Here is a 19,036-nt window from a genome sequence, read left to right on the forward strand (position 1 = left end):
ACGCTTGATGTGCCTGGTCTTCTTGTGAAACCTGGGCTCCTTGGCAAGTGCAATAGCTCCAATGTTGTCACAGAAGAGTTTGATTGGCCCCGGCGCATTGGGTATGACTCCTAGGTCAGTGATGAACTCCTTCACCCAAATTGCTTCATGCGCTGCCTCCGAGGCTGCCATGTACTCCGCTTCACATGTAGATCCCTCCACGACGCTCTGCTTGCAACTGCACCAGCTTACTGCCCCACCATTCAAGATATACACGTATCCGGTTTGTGACTTAGAGTCATCCAGATCTGTGTCGAAGCTAGCGTCGACGTAACCCTTTACGACGAGCTCTTCGTCACCTCCATAAACGAGAAACATTTCCTTAGTCCTTTTCAGGTACTTCAGGATATTCTTGACCGCTGTCCAGTGTTCCTTGCCGGGATTACTTTGGTACCTTCCTACCAAACTTACGGCAAGGTTTACATCAGGTCTGGTACACAGCATGTCATACATAATAGAACCTATGGCTGAGGCATAGGGGATGACACTCATCTCTTCTATATCTTCTGCCGTGGTCGGACATTGAGCTGAGCTCAATTTCACACCTTGTAACACAGGTAAGAACCCCTTCTTAGACTGATCCATATTGAACTTCTTCAATATCTTATCAAGGTATGTGCTTTGTGAAAGGCCTATGAGGCGTCTCGATCTATCTCTATAGATCTTGATGCCTAATATATAAGCAGCTTCTCCAAGGTCCTTCATTGAAAAACTCTTATTCAAGTAGGCCTTAATGCTGTCCAAGAGTTCTATATCATTTCCCATAAAAAGTATGTCATCTACATATAATATGAGAAATGCTACAGAGCTCCCACTCACTTTCTTGTAAACGCAGGCTTCTCCATAAGTCTGCGTAAACCCAAACGCTTTGATCATCTCATCAAAGCGAATGTTCCAACTCCGAGATGCTTGCACCAGCCCATAAATCGAGCGTTGGAGCTTGCACACCTTGTCAGCATTCTTAGGATCGACAAAACCTTCCGGCTGCATCATATACAATTCTTCCTTAAGGAAACCATTAAGGAATGCCGTTTTGACGTCCATTTGCCATATCTCATAATCATAGTATGCGGCAATTGCTAACATGATTCGGACGGACTTCAGCTTTGCTACGGGAGAGAAAGTCTCATCGTAGTCAACCCCTTGAACTTGTCGATAACCCTTAGCGACAAGCTGAGCTTTATAGATGGTCACATTACCATCTACGTCTGTCTTCTTCTTAAAGATCCATTTATTTTCTATGGCTCGCCGCTCAACAGGCAAGTCAGTCAAAGTCCATACTTTGTTTTCATACATGGATCCTATCTCGGATTTCACGGCTTCTAGCCATTTGTCGGAATCCGGGCCCGCCATCGCTTCTTCATAGTTCGAAGGTTCACCGTTGTCTAACAACATGATTTCCAAGACAGGGTTGCCGTACCACTCTGGTGCGGAACATGTCCTTGTGGACCTTTGAATTTCAGTAGGAGCTTGATCAGAAGTATCTTGATCATCATCATTAACTTCCTCTCTAGTTGGTGCAGGCACCTCAGGAACATCTTCTTGAGTTGCGCCATTTTCCGGTTCAAGAGGTAATACTTCATCAAGTTCTACTTTCCTCCCTTCTTTCGAGAGAAACTCCTTCTCTAGAAAGGATCCATTCTTGGCAACAAAGATCTTGCCTTCTGATCTGAGGTAGAAGGTGTACCCAATAGTTTCTTTAGGGTATCCTATGAAGACGCATTTTTCCGACTTGGGTTCGAGCTTTTCAGGTTGAAGTTTCTTGACATAAGCATCGCATCCCCAAACTTTTAGAAACGACAGCTTAGGTTTCTTCCTAAACCATAATTCATACAGTGTCGTCTCAACGGATTTCCACGGAGCCCTATTTAAAGTGAATGCGGCAGTCTCTAAAGCATAGCCCCAAAAAGATAGCGGTAAATCGATAAGAGACATCATAGATCGCACCATATCTGATAGAGTGCGATTACGACGTTCGGACACACCATTACACCGAGGTGTTCCAGGCGGCGTGAGTTGTGAAACTATTCCACATTTTCTTAAGTGTGTGCCAAATTCGTGACTCAAGTATTCTCCTCCACGATCTGATCGTAGAAACTTGATTTTTCTGTCACGTTGATTTTCAACCTCACTCTGAAATTCCTTGAACTTTTCAAAGGTCTCAGACTTGTGTTTCATTAAGTAGATATACCCATATCTACTCAAGTCATCAGTGAGGGTGAGAACATAACGATAGCCACCGCGAGCCTCAACACTCATTGGACCGCACACATCAGTATGTATGATTTCCAATAAGTTGGTTGCTCGCTCCATTTTTCCTGAGAACGGAGTCTTGGTCATTTTACCCATGAGGCATGGTTCGCACGTGTCAAATGATTCATAATCAAGAGACTCTAAAAGTCCATCTGCATGGAGCTTCTTCATGCGTTTGACACCTATGTGACCAAGGCGGCAGTGCCACAAGTATGTGGGACTATCATTATCAACCTTACATCTTTTGGTATTCACACTATGAACATGTGTAGCATTACGCTTGAGATTCATTAAGAATAAACCATTCACCATCGGAGCATGACCATAAAACATATCTCTCATATAAATAGAACAACCATTATTCTCGGATTTAAATGAGTAGCCATCTCGAATTAAACGAGATCCCGATACAATGTTCATGCTCAATGCTGGCACTAAATAACAATTATTGAGGTTTAAAACTAATCCTGTAGGTAAATGTAGAGGTAGTGTGCCGACGGTGATCACATCGACCTTGGAACCATTCCCGACGAGCATCGTCACCTCGTCCTTCGCCAGTCTCCGCTTATTCCGCAGCTCCTGCTTTGAGTTACAAATGTGAGCAACTGCACCGGTATCAAATACCCAAGAGCTACTACGAGTACTGGTAAGGTACACATCAATTACATGTATATCACATATACCTTTCGTTTTGCCGGCCTTCTTGTCCGCTAAGTATTTGGGGCAGTTCCGCTTCCAGTGACCACTTCCCTTGCAATAAAAGCACTCAGTCTCGGGCTTGGGTCCGTTCTTTGGCTTCTTCCCGGTAGCTTGTTTACCGGGCACGGCAACTCCCTTGCCGTCCTTCTTGAAGTTCTTCTTACCCTTGCCTTTCTTGTACTTAGTGGTCTTATTCACCATCAACACTTGATGTTCCTTTTTGACTTCTACCTCTGCTGATTTCAGCATTGCAAATACTTCAGGAATGGTCTTTTCCATCCCCTGCATATTGAAGTTCATCACAAAGCTCTTGTAGCTTGGTGGAAGAGACTGGAGGATTCTGTCAATGACCGCATCATCCGGGAGATTAACTCCCAGCTGAGTCAAGCGGTTATGTAACCCAGACATAGTGAGTATGTGCTCACTGACAGAACTATTTTCCTCCATCTTACAGCTGAAGAACTTGTTGGAGACTTCATATCTCTCGACCCGGGCATGAGCTTGGAAAACCATTTTCAGCTCTTCGAACATCTCATATGCTCCGTGTCGCTCAAAATGCTTTTGGAGCCCCGGTTCTAAGCTGTAAAGCATGCCGCACTGAACGAGGAAGTAGTCATCAGCACGTGTCTGCCAAGCGTTCATAATGTCTTGGTTCTGTGGGACGGGTGCGTCACCTAGCGGTGCTAGTAGGACATATTCTTTCTTGGCAGCTATGAGGATGATCCTCAGGTTCCGGACCCAGTCCGTATAGTTGCTACCATCGTCTTTCAGCTTGGTTTTCTCTAGGAATGCGTTGAAGTTGAGGACAACGTTGGCCATTTGATCTACAAGACATATTGTAAAGTTTTTAGACTAAGTTCATGATAATTAAGTTCATCTAATCAAATTATTCAATGAACTCCCACTTAGATAGACATCCCTCCAGTCATCTAAGTATAACATGATCTGAGTTAACTAGGCCGTGTCCGATCATCACGTGAGACGGACTAGTCAACATCGGTGAACATCTTCATGTTGATTGTATCTTCTATATGACTCATGCTCGACCTTTCGGTCTTCTGTGTTCCGAGGCCATGTCTGTACATGCTAGGCTCGTCAAGTCAACCTAAGTGTTTGCATGTGTAAATCTGTCTTACACCCGTTGTATGTGAACGTTAGAATCTATCACACCCGATCATCACGTGGTGCTTCGAAACAACGAATTGTCGCAATGGTGCACAGTTAGGGGGAACACTTTCTTGAAATTATTATGAGGGATCATCTTATTTACTACCGTCGTTCTAAGTAAACAAGATGCAAAACATGATAAACATCACATGCAATCAAATAATAATAGTGACATGATATGGCCAATATCACATAGCTCCTTTGATCTCCATCTTGGGGCTCCATGATCATCTTGTCACCGGCTTGACACCATGATCTCCATCATCGTGTCTCCATGAAGTTGCTCGCCAACTATTACTTCTACTACTACGGCTAACACGTTTAGCAATAAAGTAAAGTAATTTACATGGCGTTTCTCAATGACACGCAGGTCATACAAAAAATAAAGACAACTCCTATGGCTCCTGCCGGTTGTCATACTCATCGACATGCAAGTCGTGATTCCTATTACAATAGCATGAACATCTCATACATAACATATATATCATTCATCATTCATCACAACTTTGGCCATATCATATCACAAAGCACTTGCTGCAAAAACAAGTTAGACGTCCTCTAATTGTTGTTGCAAGTTTTACGTGGCTGCAATAGGGTTCTAGCAAGAACGTTTTCTTACCTACGTGAAAGCCACAACGTGATTTGTCAACTTCTATTTACCCTTCATAAGGACCCTTTTCATCGAATCCGCTCCAACTAAAGTGGGAGAGACAGACACCCGCCAGCCACCTTATGCAACTAGTGCATGTCAGTCGGTGGAACCGGTCTCACGTAAGCGTACGTGTAAGGTTGGTCCGGGCCGCTTCATCCCACAATACTGTTGAAGCAAGATAAGACTAGTAGCGGCAAGAAAGTTGACAACATCAACACCCACAACAAATTGTGTTCTACTCGTGCATAAAGAACTACGCATAGACCTAGCTCATGATGCCACTGTTGGGGAACGTTGCAGAAAACAAAAAAATTTCCTACGGTTTCACCAAGATCCATCTATGAGTTCATCTAGCAACGAGTGATTGGATGCATCTACATACCTTTGTAGATCACGAGCGGAAGCGTTCAAAGAACGGGGATGAGGGAGTCGTACTCGACGTGATCCAAATCACCGGAGATCCTAGCGCCGAACGGACGGCACCTCCGCGTTCAACACACGTGCGGTCAGCGTAACGTCTCCTCCTTCTTGATCCAGCAAGGGGGAAGGAGAGGTTGATGAAGATCCTGCAGCACGACGGCGTGGTGGTGGATGCAGGGCATCACAGCAGCAGGGCTTCGCCGTATACTGCGAGAGAGAGAGGTGTAGCAGGGGAGAGGGAGGCGCCAAGACTAAAGGTGTGGCTGCCCCCTCCCTCCCCCCTTTATATAGGCTCCCCTAGGGGGGCGCCAGCCCTAGGAGATGGGATCTCCTAGGGGGGGCGGCGGCCAGGGCTGGAGTAGCCCCCAAGGCAAGGTGGGGCGCCCCCCACCCCTAGGGTTCCAACCCTAGGCGCATGGGGTGGGCCTAGGGGGGCGCACCAGCCCACTATGGGCTGGTTCCCCTCCCCACTTTGGCCCATGGGGCCCTCTGGGATGGGTGGTCCCACCCGGTGGACCCCCGGGACCCTTCCGGTGGTCCCGGTACAATACCGGTGACCCCGAAACTTGTCCCGATGGCCGAAACAGCACTTCCTATATATAATTCTTTACCTCCGGACCATTCCGAAACTCCTCGTGACATCCGGGATCTCATCCGAGACTCCGAACAACATTTGGGTTACTGCATATACATATCTTTACAACCCTAGCGTCACTGAACCTTAAGTGTGTAGACCCTACGGGTTCGGGAGACATGTAGACATGACCGAGACGACTCTCCGGTCAATAACCAACAGCGGGATCTGGATACCCATGTTGGCTCCCACATGCTCCTCGATGATCTCATCGGATGAACCACGATGTCGAGGATTCAAGCAACCCCGTATTCAATTCCCTTTGTCAATCGGTATGTTACTTGCCCGAGATTCGATCGTCGGTATCCCAATACCTTGTTCAATCTCGTTACCGGTAAGTCACTTTACTCGTACCGTAATGCATGATCCCGTGACCAGACACTTGGTCACTTTGAGCTCATAATGATGATGCATTACCGAGTGGGCCCAGTGATACCTCTCCGTCATATGGAGTGACAAATCCCAGTCTTGATCCGTGTCAACCCAACAGACACTTTCGGAGATACCCATAGCATACCTTTATAGTCACCCAGTTACGTTGTGACGTTTGGTACACCCAAAGCACTCCTACGGTATCCGGGAGTTACACGATCTCATGGTCTAAGGAAAGGATACTTGACATTGGAAAAACTCTAGCAAACGAACTATACGATCTTATGCTATGCTTAGGATTGGGTCTTGTCCATCACATCATTCTCCTAATGATGTGATCTCGTTATCAATGACATCCAATATCCATAGTCGGGAAACCACGACTATTTGTTGATCAACGAGCTAGTCAACTAGAGGTTTACTAGGGACATGTTGGTGTCTATTATTCACACATGTATTACGATTTTCGGATAACACAATTATAGCATGAATAAAGACAATTATCATGAACAAGGAAATATAATAATAATGCTTTTATTATTGCCTCTAGGGCATATTTCCAACACTTCGGCCTTCATCCACGGCGAGAGTGATGATGTGCCATCTTCGGCCTTCATCCACGGCGACGACAATGAGACGGTTGAGCATGGGATTTTCCCTTCGACCACGGCGACATGTGATGATTTGAGTGACTTTAGCCACCATATTGAGAGTGAGAGTGACTTCACCACTAGCCACATATGTGATGTGTTGCCACAATTCCCATGTGAGGAGAGCCACAACCCCCACCACTTGAGTGAGATGAGTGACTCCACCATATGTGACATTGAGTGCACCTACCATGAGGGAGTGAGTGAACTACCACATAGAGAGAGTGAGATAGTTGATAGGTCATGTGAGGCCACTTTCAACACTAACGGCTTGACCTCTACCTCTATTGTGTCTTCTCATTTGGTGCTAGGTCCCATATATGATGACGCGCCGATTCACGACGACTACGTCCTACCTTTGGACAAGACGATGGCCATGGTGGAATATGATGCACCCCCACATGGTTCCATCAAGTTGATGATGATGACCACCATTCGGTCTTACCCACCTCACCTACACCACGTGAGTGGAATGAAAACGATAACATAGGTGAAGGTGATGCTCTAGTCCCACTAGTGGACTATCATGACATTGATTGCTTGCATGATGTTGATCAACTTATTTCCATGCTTCATGCTAGTGTGACTTCCCCTTGGGATGATTTACCCATTTATGATGAGTATGATGATTGCCATGTGGAGTCTATTAGTTGTGATGACATGTTACATAGGATTTCTTGTGCTAATTCTCTCGGTCACATCATGTTTGCCAATCCGCTTGACTTGTCATATGCTATGCATGAGATCGACCACATGTCATATTTGCAATCTCTTCATAGTGACTATGCATATGCCATTAAAATTAACCCAATTTGCACATATGGCATAGATGACAAGCCCATGGTTATTGGCATTTGTTTTTCTTGTGATGATATTGATATGCTCCCTTTGCATCCTTTATCTCATATGCCATGCCATGACCACCTAGCTTCGGATATGCATTGTTTTGGATGTTGTCCATTTTCTCCATATGATGTTTCCAACATTGCTCATGAGGAGACCCCCATAGTTTTCTCATACATTTTAGGAGATTTTGATCACTCCCATCCATTGCATGATCCTCATACTTATGTGCACAATATGCTTCCCATGAATAAACATGCTATTGATGTGCCATATACTTGTATGCTCAATTTGCATCCCCATAATGTTATACACAATAACTATTCTTTCATGATGGATGACATGTTCTTATACCATGCATCAAATTTCTTTGAGCGATGCTTATCTTGTGCTAACTTCCACGTGCAAATACACATCAAGATGGATGATGTGTACATTTACCATGCGCACAATTTCTTTGGTTTGTGTCTCTTTTGTGTAGGTACCCATGAATACTTGTCAACTTCGCAATCCCACGAGTTGACAAAACGACCTCTATAGAGCAACGATGGCTTGAGATCCCATGGATTGTCTTTCCCACCGCTCTCTTCGCGCAAAGACTTCGCGCATTTCTTCTACATGACCCTCACTTGGCTATGGGTTATTGTCCACTACATATTCTATGCCCATCTTGCCATGATCACTTTGCATGATATGCTCATTACTATGCATTTGCCATGCATTTGTGACCCATGCTTTGCATTACACATGATGATTGATTCTAGAACTTCTATGTGTATTTGCAAGCTTGGTGGAGATATCACTTATTATTGCCATGTTTGCTTTGTGCCCCATGCCTATGATTATACTATGATCTTGCTTTGTGTTCGTGCTTGCGATATGTCATGTGCATTGCCTATGCCTATTATTTACTCACATGACATCATTGCCATGATTTTCTCTAGTGTGTTGCATCTTCGCTCCACTAGTTTGCACGACATGATTGTTATTGCTTCTTGTCATATCTCTCCATATGTTGCCTCTCTCATGCTAGATGATTTGCCATGTATTGAGTGCAATTATGCATTTAGTCTTGATAATGAGTTTGCCCCCATAGCATTCTCACATATATTTGGAGATTTTGACATATTCCTTGTGAAGCATGCTTGTCTTACCTCTTTGCACCATATACCTAGTGCCATGAATATTGCCATTTTTGCATCATATTCTTCACGCACTTGTGCTTCTAATGGTTATGTGCAAGAGAAGAGAACCATCATGATGGATGATGTGTTTATCTACCATGCACATACATTCTTTCTTTTATTGTGTGCATGTGTAGGATACTTGGACTTCGTGTCAACTTCCACGTCACGTGAGTTGACAATCCGAGCTCTTGAGAGCGAACCACCTTCTACCACGACGATTCTACATTGCACTTGCTTGTACTTCGGCATTGTGAAGGACGCACAAGAACATGCTTTCAAGGTGATATCCTTCTCTTTTGAGAACCCCAAACCATGAGCATGCATATTGTGGATCATACTACTTGTGTTGCTTGCACCATGCGACTTATTTGTCATCTTGGACCCCTTTCATGCGCACATGTTAGAGATCTTGCTTCCACTTGTCATTTTCACAATTCCATGAATCATGATATATATGCCTTGTGTGTCGCATCCAATTCTTGGATTACTTGCTCCTATCACATGTTTGGTTGTAACAATGTCATCACTTCACATATGCCATGTCCCATTGACTGCTACATGCTTGCCTTGATTGCCTCACACATGATGAACAATTGCTCTTTCCATTGTGTTGAGTGCCACACGATATTCACTACACCCAATGCACATTATGCTTGGATTGTTTTGCACTTGACCCATGTGTTTAGACACTTCATTTTATTTGGTGTTGTGAATGATTCCTATGCCTACCATAGACCTTTCATTGAGCAATTTGCCCATGCTCGCTATGATCTTGAGGTAGATGCTTATTCTCTTGTTACACATATTTGCATCACTACCTCACATTTACATGCTTGTCCCCATGATATCCTTGATTATGCTCAATTTATGTGCTTATATGCCATGTCGCTATCCTTTGTCAAACCATATGCTTCGCATGATGACGACACTTGTTTGGTGAATCACATCTTGAATGCTTGGTTTTGGACTAACACTAACCACATTTGTTTTTCCAAGTGTTTGTTCTCTTTGCTCCTTTTGAAGGAATCCCAAGATGGTGCGACATTGGAGAGTGCCCACTTCAAGCTTGAAGATGATGACTACTTGGTGAACGTCCACTCCTACACGGCGAAGCCATCTCTTTCCCATGGTGATTTGGTTTTCGATCCGAGGTCGGATCTTTCCCAAGCGAGGGGAGATGATGTGGAGCATCCTACGAACATCACCATGTCAAGAGTCCATTTGGCAAGTGACACGTTCAACTTCCACTTCACATACACAAAGGTGAATCATCTCCTTTACGCGTGTTCACTTGACCCCTTTGAGGATGGTATACTACTTAACACTCCACTCGCGTACATGCATAGGTATTGTCGGAACACTACGGATGGCGAGGAGGAGTGCGAGTGCAAGTGTACAACTACACCATCCGTGAGGGAAGCGTGGAAACGAAGACGCAAGAAGAAGAGTTGTCGAAGAAGCTCCAGCGAGCGGACGTCCGGACGACACCGGACGACCGGCCCCTCCCAGCGAGCGGACGTCCGGCCCCCACCGGACGACCGGCATGTCTACATCCGAGCCCATTCAACGGAAGACCGACGACACCGGACGACCGGCGACCGGACGACCGCCAGCTACCGGACGTCCGGTGCCACCTCAACCGAGCCAAAGTGAGCGGAAGTCCGGCGACTACCGGGCGTCCGGAAGCCCACGAGCCACCGGACGACCGGTCCCCAGCGGACGTCCGGTACCTGTCTGCGTACAGAGATCGGGCCCGAGGCCCATGTATCCCTCTCCCACTTACCCCTTCGTGGACCTAGACTATATATACTCCTTCACCTCCTCCTAGTTAGGGTTAGCATTGTGATAGCTCATTTGAGAGATAGAGCTACGCTCATCCATTATGGATCTACTCCACAAGAGAGACCGCTGCCCCTCTACGGAGAAGATCCCCTTGGATTCAAGACCCCCTCTTGGGTGGCCCCATCAAGACCTCCTCACGGAGAAGAACCGGTTACCGTGTATCATCCGTTGTTGACTTGGGATCAATGTATCTTCCTTTGTGTTCATCGATCTAGCACATGTGTGATCTATTTCTTGTTGGTTGAGTGATTTCTCTCGTGTTTTCCCCTGTTTTCCCCTCGTGTTCTTCGTGTTCATCCTTGGGATCCACTCCTTTCGTGAAAGATCGGCCTATAGGGTTCCCACCCTACATCAAGTGAGTTCACTGTTTTTACTTCTTGTGGGAAGTTCTTCTGTTTCCTGGCGCTCTGCTTTTGGGGTTCGTCCTCGTCTTCGCTTGGTGTATCAAGCCCCTTGTGTTCGGCATTGAGTCTGCCGGATTGTTTGAAAACCCAACAGTCTCTGTGGGTATGGTTAGCAGGCTTCCCGGGAGTACTGTGTATCTGACATATCCTGTCCATGATTTTATTTAGGTTGGATGGATCGTCCCTGTTATCCTGGGGGGGCGATTTTGCCTGATTTTGTCGTGAGCCTTTGAATCCGGCATTGACTGCCGTGCTCTTCGGACTTTTGTCCTTAGTCCAGCGACGGTCCTTGTTGCGTCGCGGCCGTTTCCATCCCTAGTTTCGGATGTACTTGGGTCGCTGGGGCTGCACCTTGCCAACCACCTGTCCTCCCCTGCACAAAAGTGGGTCATGAGGCTTGTTAGTGCGGCCATTGTTCTTGGCTTTTATTGGCCGAGGTGTCTGGCGAGCCATTCATCTCGGACGTTATGCCTGAAAGCTGCTAAGGCTTCAGCGTCCGGACAGTCGACTATCTGATTCTTTTTAGTGAGGAATCTATTCCAGAACTGCCGAGCTGATTCTCCGGGTTGTTGAGTTATGTGACTAAGATCGTCTGCATGCGGAGGGAGGACATAGGTCCCTTGAAAGTTTGCTCGGAAAGCATCCTCGAGCTCTTCCCAGCTTCCAATTGTGTTTTCGGGAAGGCTTTTAAGCCAATGCCGGGCTGGCCCTTTAAGCTTAAGGGGTAAATATTTTATGGCATGGAGATCATCTCCTCTAGCCATGTGTATGTGGAGGATATAATCCTCAATCCAAACTCCAGGGTCTGTTGTTCCATCATATGCCTCTATGTTTACGGGTTTGAATCCCTCTAGAAATTCATAGTCTAGGACCTCATTGGTGAAACATAGGGGGTGTGCGGCGCCCCTGTATTTGGGTGTGCCGGATGCTGATGATGGCTTCATAGCGTTGCTTACGAGAGCTTGCTTTCTTGGCCCATAAATGGACCTGACTGGGCCATGATGCGAATCCTTAAGTGGGTCGCATGCTGATTTAGGTGCGGCGCCGCTTGCCGCTTTATGGGGTCGTCTATCCGATCGTGTGGCTTTCTCATTTTTTGAATGCGAGGGCTCTAGGGCCTCTTCGTCGAATTCAGGCAATAGCTTTCTTTTCGGATAGCTTTTAGTGTGGCGACTGTTGCCGTATTTATCTGCGGTATTGGTTACTTTGCTCCATCTAATCCGGAGTGCATCTTCCGCTGTTTTTAGCTTCCACTTCTGCTTTTTTAGGCTGCGTGCAGTTGCAACGAGCCTCTCGTGGAGATTCTTCTGCTCCATAGGTTTATCCGGCGTGAGGTCGTCCGGAATGCCGTTTTCACCGGAGGAGGGATGTTCGGTTTCTCTATCCGTGTTGCCCTATTCGGACGGTTGCTCTAAGGCCTGCTCGTCGTCTACCGGCTCGTCCTGCTCTATGGCTGGGTTTTTGTCGAGGCGGGGCTTGGGTCGGTGTTTACGCCAATGCTTTGATTGCTTTTCGGGGGGTCGATCTACCGTCCCATCCCCTTTTTCCTCGTTGTCGCTTCCTTTAAGGGTATCCACCATGTACACATCGTGAGATGAGGTGGCTGTCCAATGCTCTATGGGCGTTGGTTCGTTGGTATCTCCTGCATCGTCATCCATGTTGTCGATGTCTCCGGAGTCGAAGTTGAGCACGTCGTTTAAATTGTGGACAGTGGCTACCAAGTGGGTGGTGGGTGGGCTTTGAATTTCTCCATCGTCCGTATCCCATCCTTGCTGACCGTAGTTCGGCCAGGGCTCTCCTGATAAGGAGAGAGACTTGAGAGAGTTCAGGATATTGCCAAAAGGCGAGTGCTGAAAGATGTCTGCGGCGGTGAACTCCATTATCGGCGCCCAATCGGATTCGATTGGCAGGGGCGCGGGGGGTTCGGAGTCCGGGGAGGAGTCCAGATCCTCGGAGTCACGGGTCGTGCAGAGTGCGGGGCTAGCGTTCGGCTCGATCGCTTTCGGGATCGCAGCCCCCGAGGTGACGTCCAACCGCCCATCCTCGATTGGCGCAATAGGCTCCGAGTAAGAGGTCGGAACCGATGCGTGTGCGGCCTCCAGGACACTATCCGAGGGCAGAGCTAGATCATGCCCCTCGAGATAGTGCGGCGCACTTGGCCGTGGCTTGAGCTCGTCGAAGATCAAGTCTCCGCGGATGTCAGCCGTGTAGTTTAAGCTTCCAAACCTGACTTGATGGCCAGGGGCGTAGCTTTCGATCTGCTCCAGGTGGCCGAGCGAATTGGCCCGCAGAGCGAAGCCGCCGAAGACGAAGATCTGTCCGGGGAGAAAAGTCTCACCCTGGACCGCATCGTTGTTGATGATCAAAGGAGCCATAGGGCCTAAAGGTGACGACACAGAGGAACTCTCAATGAAAGCACCAATGTCAGTGTCAAAACCGGCGGATCTCGGGTAGGGGGTCCCGAACTGTGCGTCTAGGCCGGATGGCAATAGGAGGCAGGGAACACGATGTTTTACCCAGGTTCGGGCCCTCTTGATGGAGGTAAAACCCTACGTCCTGCTTGATTAATATTGATGATATGGGTAGTACAAGAGTAGATCTACCACGAGATCAAGGAGGCTAAACCCTAGAAGCTAGCCTATGGTATGATTGTTGTATATGGAGTTGATTGCCTACGGACTACAACCCTCCGGTTTATATAGACACCGGATAGGGTTAGGGTTACGTAGAGTTGGTTACAATGGTAGGAGATCTTGAATATCCGCATCGTCAAGCTTGCCTTCCACGCCAAGGAAAGTCCATCCGGACACGGGACGAAGTCTTCAATCTTGTATCTTCATAGTCCAGGAGTCCGGCTGAAGGTATAGTCCGGCTACCCGAACACCCCGTAATCCAGGACTCCCTCAATGAGGCAACACGAATATCTCCGGGGAGCTGTGGGAGAAGGGAGAAGGAGGAGGAGGCAATGCGCCAAAGGAAGGAGTGAAGTACCACCTAGCAGTGTTTCTTTGAAGGAAAGATCAAGCCATGAGGTCGATCTCCATGCGTAGGAGCCTAATGTAATGGACGAGAAGTGACGGGGAGACATATCATCTTAACAACCCATAGCATTTCTGCACCAAAATAATCCTTCCTCTTGTCCTTCCCACAAACCACTTCTGCAACGGGTTCTAACTTTTAATTTCTCCATAGTACAACCATAGAATGAATTAAAATGAGTAGGAACCAACCAATGGAACCAAAACATCAATGATAGATATAGTATTCCTATCAACTTCATGGCCTATTTTATTCACAAGATTGAAAAACGCGGGAATAAGAAAAAACATAAGATTACAATGTCATGCCCTTTTGAATCCTATAATATTAAGGTTTGTTTGATTTCATCATAGTAAAAACAAAGGATTGTTTTTAAGAGGTTCGAATGGATGCTAAATTCCTATGTAATGTAGTAGAAAGAGACAAGACAAGCGTCACCGAGGATATGAACAACAAATTAACAAAATTGTTCACGTCGGAGGAGCTATGTGACACTTTATCCTAGATTGGGCTGCTAAAGGCTCCCGGCTCGGACGGTTTCCCAACCCATTTCTCTCAATGGAATTTGAAATGTGTTGGGAGATGATGCCATTAATGGAGTTCTGAATTTCTTTGAACATGGCGCCCTGCCAAAAGGAATAAACGATGTAGTGATGGTGCTCATCCAAATGTCAATGATCCTCAATCTTTAAAGAATTACCGGCCTATTAGTTTATGCAACATCATTTACAAACTGATCTACAATGCCTTGTTAACCGCCTTCGTCCACTCTTGGATGACATCATCTCTCAAACACATAGCACATTTATCCCGGGGCGCATGATAATGAATAATACTACTATAGTGTTCGAGTCCTTCCACAAGATCCAACACAACAACAACAATCACAACACCCACTGCGTGTACAAACTAGATTTGGCAAAGGCCTATGACAAGGTGGAGTTTTTTGTAGGATTTTTTATAAATTAGTTATAACTATGATTGTTGTGAATTTTTTTATTTCCCCCAGGTTTAGAAAGTAGCAAGGATACGATATGAATTTGATTAGACTCGACATGTCGATAAAAGGTAGATGGTTGGTCTACATTCTAGAGTTGGTTATGATGATAATGTGTATTTATTTTTCTACTTAGATCTTAATTTTTTAAACAGAAAAAGAGATTTCAGCCCTATTTACATGCTATAGACAAAAAATAGACATTCCTCAATTAATCCAAAATTGTATTGTCGGTGCCTGGTGATGATTAAATGTGCATTTGTAGATAACTGGGATCCTTATCTTCTTCTAAGAGCATTTTACTTTTTAATGTCCCTCTTCTTCTCCTATTATTAATAACATATACCACACGGCCCTTTGATGGTTTATTAAATTATGAATGTCTTCCTGAAGCCAATAATATGATTGTTTCAGTTTTCAGTATTGTATCGGGACAAATTTTAGCATATGAGATTACAACTAGGTCGTAAGTTTTCTTATGCATTATCTTTCCTGAATTTTTAATTATAGATGCTACCTATATCTATACTATTCTCACATTCTAATATCATTTTTTGTTTGCAGTGAACTTGCTCTTGACAGGGAGCAACTATTCGATTAAATTGCAAAGAATGATGGAAGACATTAAAAGATAAAGTTTATCTCTTTGTTATACACATCTCGGCTTTCATAATAAGCTTTCTTTGTTCTATAGAATATTTACATTTTAGCTATAGGGAGAATCATCGCAAGGATTATCATTATGTAAGTCTGGTTGTAAACATGAAATACTACAGGAAATCTTTTAGCATATTCTAGCATACATATTGTACCTCCATAACATTGCTGCCAATCTTCCTCCTTCTGGTCTTCCTTCACCTAGTTTTTCATCGAAACTCTCTGTCTAGCCAAAACAATGCTTATAACTCCTTATCAAGGAGCCCACGTGTTGGGGGACGTAGTAATTTCAAAAAAAATCCTACGCACACGCAAGATCATGGTGATGCATAGCAACGAGAGGGGAGAGTGTGATCTACGTACCCTTGTAGATCGAAGTGGAAGCATTGACGCAACATAGAGGAAGTAGTCGTACGTCTTCCCGGTCCAACCGATCCAAGCACCGTTACTCCGGCACCTCCGAGTTCTTGGCACACGTTCAGCTCGATGACGCTCCGATCCAGCAAAGCTTCGGGGAGGAGTTCCGTCAGCACGACGGCGTGGTGACGATCTTGATGTTCAACCGTCGCAGGGCTTCGCCTAAGCACCGCTACAATATGACCGAGGTGTAATATCGTGGAGGGGGGCACCGCACACGGCTAAGGAACGATCACGAAGATCAACTTGTGTGTCTATGGGGTGCCCCCTGCCCCCGTATATAAAGGAGTGGAGGAGGGGAGGGCCAGCCCTCTCTATGGCGCGGCCTAGGGAGTCCTACTCCCACCGGCAATAGGATTCCCCCTTTCCTAGTCCAACTAGGATTCCTTCCATGTAGTAGGAGTAGGAGACAAGGAAGGGGAAAGGAGAAGGGAAGGAAGGAGGGGGCACAGCCCCTCCCCCTAGTCCAATCCGGACTAGGCCTTAGGGGGGCGCGCGGCCTGCCCTAGGCAGCCCCTCTCTCTTTCCCGTATGGCCCAATAAGGCCCAATACTTTTCGCCCGTATTCCCGTAACTCCCCGGTACTCCGAAAAATACCCGAATCACTCGGAACCTTTCCGATGTCCGAATATAGTTGTCCAATATATCGATCTTTACGTCTCGACCATTTCGAGACTCCTCGTCATGTCCCCGATCTCAGCCGAGACTCCGAACTCCTTCGGTACATCAAAACTCATAAACTCATAATATAACTGTCATCAAAACCTTAAGCACGCGGACCCTACGGTTCGAGAAGAATGTAGACATGACCGAGACACGTCTCCGGTCAATAACCAATACGGGACTTGGATGCCCATATTGGTTCCTACATATTCTACGAAGATCTTTTATCGGTCAGACCGCATAACAACATACGTTGTTCCCTTTGTCATCGGTATGTTACTTGCCCGAGATTCGATCGTCGGTATCCAATACCTAGTTCAATCTCGTTACCGGCAAGTCTCTTTACTCGTTCTGTAATACATCATCCCGCAACTAACTCATTAGTTGCAAGGCTTGCAAGGCTTAAGTGATGTGCATTACCGAGAGGGCCCTGAGATACCTCTCCGACGATCGGAGTGACAAATCCTAATCTCGAAATACGTCAACCCAACATGTACCTTTGGAGACACCTGTAGAGCACCTTTATAATCACCCAGTAACATTGTGACGTTTGGTAGCACACAAAGTGTTCCTCCGGCACACGGGAGTTACATAATCTCATAGTCATAGGAACATGTATAAGTCATGAAGAAAGCAATAGCAACATACTAAATGATCGGGTGCTAAGCTAATGGAATGGGTCATGTCAATCAGATCATTCAACTAATGATGTGATCCCGTTAATCAAATAACAACTCTTTGTACATGGTTAGGAAACATAACCATCTTTGATTAATGAGCTAGTCAAGTAGAGGCATACTAGTGACACTCTGTTTGTCTATGTATTCACACATGTATTATGTTTCCGGTTAATACAATTCTAACATGAATAATAAACATTTATCATGAAATAAGGAAATAAATAATAACTTTATTATTGCCTCTAGGGCATATTTCCTTCACCACGATCATTATTACAAAAGATTTCACAACAAAGATTTCCACTAGACCAGCCCTATAAATACATATACTCACCTTCCATCACCACTCTCATCATCATGGTGGGGGAGTTGTAGGAGATATGCCCTAGAGGCAATAATAAATGATATTATTTATCTCCGAGTTTATAATTATGTTTATGTTCCATTCTATAACTGCAATGATTCTCGAGTTTAAAATATCCATGAGGCTCGGAGGAAGACTCATATGCACGTGTGGAATAATAAACGGTAAGAAGTATTCCTAGTCTGGCCTCTAAGACTAGCTCAAGTGTTGCATGATGGTTCTGTTTTCCTGATCATGGGCATGTCTATGCCAGCAATTTTGAGGGCACAATGTTAAGAGAACATTTGTGTTGAATCGACCCGGATTGATGTTATGCTATGAGATTCATTCGTCACAAGTTAATGGTACATAACACAGAGATGGTTAATGTTTGCATGATTCCCTAGACCATGAGAGTATCGAGTTTCTTCATGCTTGCTTCATGAACTTTGGGGTTTGTTAAACGTCATCCGTAAATGGGTGGCTATTACGGCAGCTTACGGGTTCATGGAAAAGTATGTTAAGTAACTTGATAGCTCAAGATTGGGATTTGCTCCTCCGACGACGGAGAGATATTCTCGAGCCCTCTCGGTGTTACGGTATCCATAATCGTCTGGCCAGACACCTTGTGATTTGATCACTGGGATGCCGGAACACGGAAACGAGAAAAGAGAACAAAACCGGTAACGAGGTAACTTGCATGGTGGAAAAATTGTTCGTCCACGGGGATGCAATAAATCTCACCTCGGGTGTTTGTGACATATCGCGAAGCAACAGGAATAGCTCACTACAACTGGAGGTTCACTCGAATATTTATTCATGTGGGTATAGGGGTCAATATGGGTGTCCACGGCTCCGATGTTGATCACTGATCGGAAAGGGTTCCGGGTCATTTCTATACTTCACCGAACCTATAGGGTCACACGCTTAAGGGTCATCTATCTGCTGAATACTAGACAGGGAGTCTGAGAGAAAATCATCAAAAAAGTTTCGGACACCGAAAAGTTTCGGACAGTGGAAAAGTTCCGCAGAGAGAGGTCACCGGATGAGTTTCAATGAAACCGAAATAGTTGTTTCG

Source organism: Triticum dicoccoides, chromosome 6A (genome assembly GCF_002162155.2).
Source record: "Triticum dicoccoides isolate Atlit2015 ecotype Zavitan chromosome 6A, WEW_v2.0, whole genome shotgun sequence".
Classification (NCBI taxonomy): domain Eukaryota; kingdom Viridiplantae; phylum Streptophyta; class Magnoliopsida; order Poales; family Poaceae; genus Triticum; species Triticum dicoccoides.